Here is a 6,825-nt window from a genome sequence, read left to right as displayed (position 1 = left end):
CCAGCTAACAAAGGTCCAGGCCAGTGAGAGATCCAATTTTAAACAAAAAGGTGGGAGGTGCCCAAGACCAACTCAGAAGTTGTCCTCTGACCTCCACAGGCAGATTGTCCACACATGCATCCATATTCCACATATGTGTACACGCACGCGCGCGCACGCGCGCGCACACACACACACACACACACACACACACACACACACACACACGCACGCTGAGAGAGGGGAGAGAGATCAGCCACGGCTATAGTCTCATTTGACAAGGGAAGGTATCACTTCTAATCTCCTGTGATTGTGGATGACATTTAGTTCCTTAAAGATGACTACCAAACTGAGGGTCTGTTTCTTGTTGGCTGTTGACCATGTGTGGCTCTCTGTAGATGGTGGTTTGCAGCACAGAACTTGCTTCATTGAAGCTAACAAGCAAAAGAAAGTTTCCCAGCAAGATGGATGCTACAGTTTTGTGCAACATGAGCACACACATGACATCAGGTATATCCCATCACCTTTGCCATATTCTTTCAGTTGGCAGGTTATGGGGAAGACGTTGTACAAGGGATGATTACAGGAACTTGGGATCATAGGTCTGTCCTCCATAGAAGTAATGTGCTTTCTCTTAAGTTTTGGCTATGAACATCTTGCACTGGCCATCTTTCACTGAGGACAACTGGGAGGTAAAAGCTGCCCTAGAAAACGTAGCAGAGTGAGGTGAGAACCTGGGTGTGATCGTGTTACCCTCTCAGTATCTTCTTGGTACATTCTTGGTAAATTTGTAATGAATCAAGTCATCTGTACACATACCCTAAAGTATGCTCACCATGTGCTCCTTGAGGAGACAACAAAACCCTAAATAACTAAGAGGCCCAAGGCAGATGCCCTCAGATACAGAGGTACCTGGTACCAAGTCCACAGGAAGAAGCTTTCCTCCCAGCTAGAGAGCCAGAAGCTTCATGAAGGCTCTCTGAATGAGTAATTGTGGACCAGGGAGATATGGATGGAGAAGAAGGCATGAAAGGGTTAGGTATGTGATGTTTCCTAAGGAGGCCATGGGGGCATGTGGATTAAGGCAGAGTCAGATTCCCAGGGCTAAAAGCCATGGGGTTTAAACTATTCCTGCTAAGCAGTGGGGGAACCATGTATGATTTCTAACTGAGAAGTAGGATCAAAATAGGGAAATTCCAACCTTTTTGATGGTTTATAGAAAATCATTTTAAATTTATGATTTGGTACAACGTCGATCTTATGTGTTAATCTTCATTCTCTGGATTTCCATCCAGCTGCCTTCTAAACAGCAAGCTCCATGAGCATGGCTCCATAGAGCAGGTGAGCTTTTAGGATGAGGGGTCTACCTTGGTGTGAAACTTACACATGCATCTGTCAAGCTGATTCAACACCTTTGTCTAAGAGATTGCCACCATCGGGACACTAGCAAGCCATTTAAACCAAACAGACAACTGATAGTAGAATTTTCAAAATGCTCCTCTTAATATATTAAGCATCTTTCAGTATTCTCAGAGTTGTTTGTCACAGGGTCTTCCAGTGTTAAATTTGTCTATATGGTTTTTCCCTGTCAGACATTTGATCAGCATCATACAAAGAATTCCAGGTTTTGAGAAGGTGGATGCTTTCCCTCAACACAGCAGACAAAGGTTTATAGCTTCATAATTTATAAATTAAAAGGAAGTATAATCCAGGTATGATACCACACATCTGTAATCCTGGCACCTGGGAAGCAGAGGCACAAGGGTTATAAGTTCAAAACCAATATGGACTAAGGAACAGGCTCAAACCCAGCCTGGGCTACACAAGGAGACCTTGCCTCAAAAAAACCCATGGTTGAAAACAGATGGGGTGGGCTGGAGAGATGGCTCAGAGGTTAAGAGCACTGACTGCTCTTCCAGAGGTCCTGAGTTCAATTCCCAGCAACTACATGGTGGCTCACAACCATCCGTTATGAGATCTGGTGCCCTCTACTGGTGTGCAGATATACATGGAAGCAGAATGTTGTATACATAATAAATAGAGTACACATGGATTGGTTATCCAATACAAAATGGCCAGCACTAAAAACAAAAATACAAGTGACACTTACAGACTGGAGCAGGTTACATTTAGAAATAAATATGTATATACATGACTTATATAATGCAGTAATAATCAATAAAAAAAGAGGCCATGGATTTTAAAGAACACAATGAGATATATACATACACACACACACACACACACACACACACACACACACACACACATATGGAAGGGTTTGGAAGGTTGGAATGGAAAGGGGAAATGATGTAATTATATTATAATATCAAAAAGAAAAGAAAAAAAAACAAACCAAAAGGCTGACACTATAGCTCAGTATGAGGGCCTAGCATGCACAAGACCATTGCCTCAATCCCCATTACCTCAAAATCAGGGGAGGCAAGTATAAAGTTATTTATTTGACAACCTAAATGATTTAGTTCCTTTCCTTATCTGGGGAAATAAATTGTAAATTTGGTTAGAACAAGAATTAAAAAAAACACACAAACAGACCAGTGTTGTAGACAGAACAGTGTGTCACTGTGATAGAGGACACATGGGCCTGCTTCATCTAAAAATGACATCTACAAAACCTTTAAAAGCAAGTGATGTTACAATCCCTTGTGAAGACAGAGGCAGGCTTTGTTTTATGAATGAAAAAAATGGTGCACATTTATAAAATACAGAATTACATGTAATTCACTGTTTTCTGCCAGCATTCATTTTTTAGAAGAGAATAGGGGTGTCTAAGGGAAGAGGCTTCACTTTTATTATATTTTTTTAAGTTGATAAGACTCCTTGGGATGATAGAATTACTGGTCCTTTGAAAATAATATTTATTGCATTAGGGAGCTGGGAAGAAGCTTGGTCAGTTAAAGTACCTGATTCATAAACATGAAGACCTGAGACTATGACCCACGCACCCATGTAAACTGGCCAGGGTGACAAGGATCTGTGCTCCAGCCCATGGAGGGATGTTGGGGGTAGATGGCATGGGTACAGGCAGATTCCTAGATCTATAGAGATGAAGTTTCAGAAAGAAATAAGGTAGACACTATTAAGAAAGACACCCAATGTCAACCTCTAGCCTACATATGCACACATGCACATACACATACATATGCTACACATACATCACACACACACGCACAACACACACATGCACAAATAGCACTAGAAAGATATGATTCTCATGCCGTGAAATGAACCCACTTAAGATATACAATTCAACACTGGGCGGTGGTGGTGGACACCTTTAATCCCAGCATTTGGGAGGCAGAGGCAGGCACATCTCTGTGAGTTCAAGGCCAGCCTGGTCTATAAAGTAAGTTCCAGGACAGCCAGGGCTGTTATACAGAGAAACCCTGTCTCAGAAATAAATAAATAAATAAATAAATAAATAAATAAGCAATTCAATTATTACTATCCATAGCTTTGTGTTGGGAACCAAATCGCAGGGCTTGGCATGAGATCCTAGGCCATTCTTGGCCAGCCACATAGTTGTATATTAACCTTTACATAGCAGCTCCTTAGAATCTCAGCTCAGGAAAAGAAACAACTTGACCCAGTCCTCCACCCACAGGCTCAGTCACCTAGGCAACCCTTCCTGGACCTCTTACTCATAAACTCTTTACCCTGCCAAACATCCTCTTTGTGACCTCCTAATATCCTGCCTACACTAACACCTGGTGCACAAACAACCCATTCTACCCCTTCTCATATCTTGATCTACTGACAATATAAGCTAGCCTGAGAAAAATAAAGTTTGCCACTTGAACAGAATCCTGTCTGGTAATCGTTCTTTCTGCATCTCTTGTCCCCATTCCCTATCCCGGACTCTCTTGCCCCAGGTTGCCGTCCTGTGGGTAGGGACAGCTTTGTAATGTAATACAATCAATTTTTGAATGTTTTTATCAGCCCTGTGTAGGGGAACCTGTAGCCACGCCTGCTTAGGGGCTAGCTACAGGTCTGCCCTACAGCCCTGTATTAGTTACTTTTCTTGTTGCTGTGACAAAATACCCAAAAAGAAACTTAAGGAAGGAAGGACTGATTTTGTCTTACAGTTCTAGGGGCTATACTCCACCATAGCAGGGAAGGCATGATGGCAGGACCCTGAGGTAGTCAGTCACAGGAAGTGGGACTGACTAGAAAAACTCAAGGCTTACCTCCAGTGACCTCTTCCTCCTGTGAGGCTCCACCTTGACCTTCCCAGACAGGGCCACCAGATGGGGGCCAAGTATTTAGACACAGAGCATATGGACCATCTCACTTTGAAAAGTGATACCCACAAGGGAAATCTGCCAGCAGTCACTGTCCAGATGCTTTCAAGCCATCCACCCCTGAGCTAGTTAGGAGACCTGCTACTGTGATCCTGCCTGGCCCATCCCTGCAGGCCTTCTCTAAGCCCAACCAAGCTCTCGTACTTGTTGCCTGTAATCACTTTCCAAAGAACTCTCCCCCACACAAGTCCCTCATTCAGTGTGGTCACCAGAAATCAAGTGAGTCAAGAAGCTAAGTCACACTTGACTGTCAGTAAATATCCTTCTCTGTCTTAGGAAAAAAAAAAAAAGATTTCACCACAGAAGGCACACTGTCAAGAAGCAATAGGATTAACTAAAGTGAGTAGTGTCTGCAATGGGGGTGACAGGAATACAGAAGAATCCATTCGGCTAGTTAGTGAACAAAGGACTTCATTCCTATGAACCTTTCAAACAGGGCCACCACATAGACTGCCACGTGACTGAGCTAGAGAACCAACACAGAATCCCCTGACCAAAGGCTGGAGTGGCCTCCTTGTTGATAATCTCCCCAAAATAAATAAGTGAAAACTACACAGGTAAGCTGCCCGTTGGTGTTACAGGCTTTGTGGCAGTATCCTCGGTGGTGCTGAGACGGTAGAGTGGTGTGCTGCCCCCCAGATCACTTCCAGAGTCCCCCTGAGAAGGAATTTATGAGCTACTGCATTTCTACTCCCTTCGTTGGCATTTATTGGCTTTTTGATGAATGTTAGAGCAATTTTTCTGTCAACAGCTTCTCATTAGGGGCCTGGCGATGTTCGTTCTGACCATTATTTTGCTCAATATCGCGCCTGGTCACTGCGAGCAGAAGAGGTCCCACTTAGAAGCCATCCATCTTCGCAGCAGCAAAGGCTCCAATAATCCACTTCCCGCCCCCGCTGCAGTGACAGCTGCCCTGGGGCGTGCACAGGGAATTGAGACAAACAGCCAGGCTGCCACGAATCACACATCTCCAGTCCTTTGCCTCTGTTCTCCTTTAGAGACTGACTTCAGCTTCGATTCTGTTTCTTTTTAAAATAAATTATGGGGAGCTTGGTGGTGCAATAATTGCCAGGACTTCCTTGTGAGGGGTGATGTGATCTTATAGGAGATGAAGATGCTACCTTGGTGTCGTCTAAAGAGCTAGCAAGTATTGGGAGAGAGAGCCTGGTGTCCCCAACGGGCTGCCTATGTAAGCCCCAATGCACTGTCTTGAAATAATTGTGGCATAGAAAAGCATCTGGAGGCCTTCCTGGCATTTCTGCATTTTTAAGCATCAATATCTACTTTAATATGTCTCCACCATCACCCCAACCAGCAGGCACAGGAATCTAACCTGGAATGGCACATCTCAAAAATGTTTTTTGTAAATTCCAAACACAGGGAAAAATTTAGAGACATTGCAAACAAGACAAAACAAAAACTACCTTGGATTTATTACCACATTTTAACAATAATCAATTTATGACCAACCTCCCTCCTTTCAGCCACCCTTCCCACACCCAAGACTTTTATAAAGCAAGCCCTGACTACATTTTAATTTTTATAAGAGGGTACTTGGGGTGATATTTCGTTTATGATCTAACAAATAAAGCTTGCCTGAAGGTCAGAGAGCAAAGCTAGCAACACTGGTTAGCCATAGAGGTTTTAATCCCAGCACTCAGGAGACAGAAACAGATGAATGTCTGTTAGCTCAAGGCCACGCTAAGCTACATGAAATTGATCCAGTCTAAAAGAGAAACAGAGCTCATGCAATAGTAATCCCTGCACTTGGTGTCCCACACCTTTAGTCCCAGCACTAGAGAGGAATATAAGCAGGGAGGAGACAGACGAAGTCTGAGGCAGTCTGAGGAGCAGTGTGGTCTGAGGGTTGATGGAGACAGATGCTGTCTGGAGACACAGTCTGAGGACAGGATTGCCCTTTCGATCTGAGCATTGGTGGAGGTGAGAACTTCTTCAGGCAAGCTTTATTTGTTAGATCATAAACAAAATATCAGCACAGGGACTAATGTCTGACCACGCCCCAAGTACAGTTTAAAAGTGAGAACACGGTCCTCCAAAGGAACAATTTTCACCAAGGATCTCGGGATACTCCCTCTGCAGGGAACCAGCCAAGAGACTAGTTTCCTAGATTAGTAGAGTACTTGTTAGGGTAACAGTGAGTGTCACTAGAGGAACTGCCAATGGTCAGAGTCAACTGCAATTTTCATGTAGCATTTTTCATGGCTCCAAAGACTAAGAGGCACGACAAGCATTCAGCAGCCAAAGGCCAGGACTCTACGATGTCTCATAGAGCATGAGGCAGTTCCCCAAGCCAAAGAAGTATCTTACACACCACGCAGGACTCATTCAGACAGGTGCAATGGTCTAAATCCAAAAGTAACTCCATTTAGAAGTGTAATTTATAATATGTTTGCATGGCTTTACAGAATGTGCAGAAGTTTAACTGTGTAAGTTGAAAAGTCACTCACTTTATTGTTGTTATTGTTTAGAACTTTACTAAGAGCCATTCACCATCTGGAAAACT

The 6,825-nt window shown here is 43.5% G+C and overlaps 1 non-coding gene across 1 annotated transcript; it reads right to left on the bottom strand.

The window, feature by feature from the left end:
* Positions 1 to 1,529: 1,529 nt before the first annotated feature.
* Positions 1,530 to 1,593, bottom strand: LOC113834656. Its single transcript, XR_003483360.1, has one exon. It is a non-coding gene; the product is annotated as a small nucleolar RNA SNORD78 (small nucleolar RNA).
* Positions 1,594 to 6,825: the final 5,232 nt, after the last annotated feature.

The sequence above is a fragment of the Cricetulus griseus genome, chromosome 3, assembly GCF_003668045.3.
Source record: "Cricetulus griseus strain 17A/GY chromosome 3, alternate assembly CriGri-PICRH-1.0, whole genome shotgun sequence".
In the NCBI taxonomy this organism is placed as follows: Eukaryota; Metazoa; Chordata; class Mammalia; order Rodentia; family Cricetidae; genus Cricetulus; species Cricetulus griseus.
The sequence above is the reverse complement of the archived record's forward strand: the minus strand, read 5'-3'. Positions and strand labels throughout refer to the sequence as shown.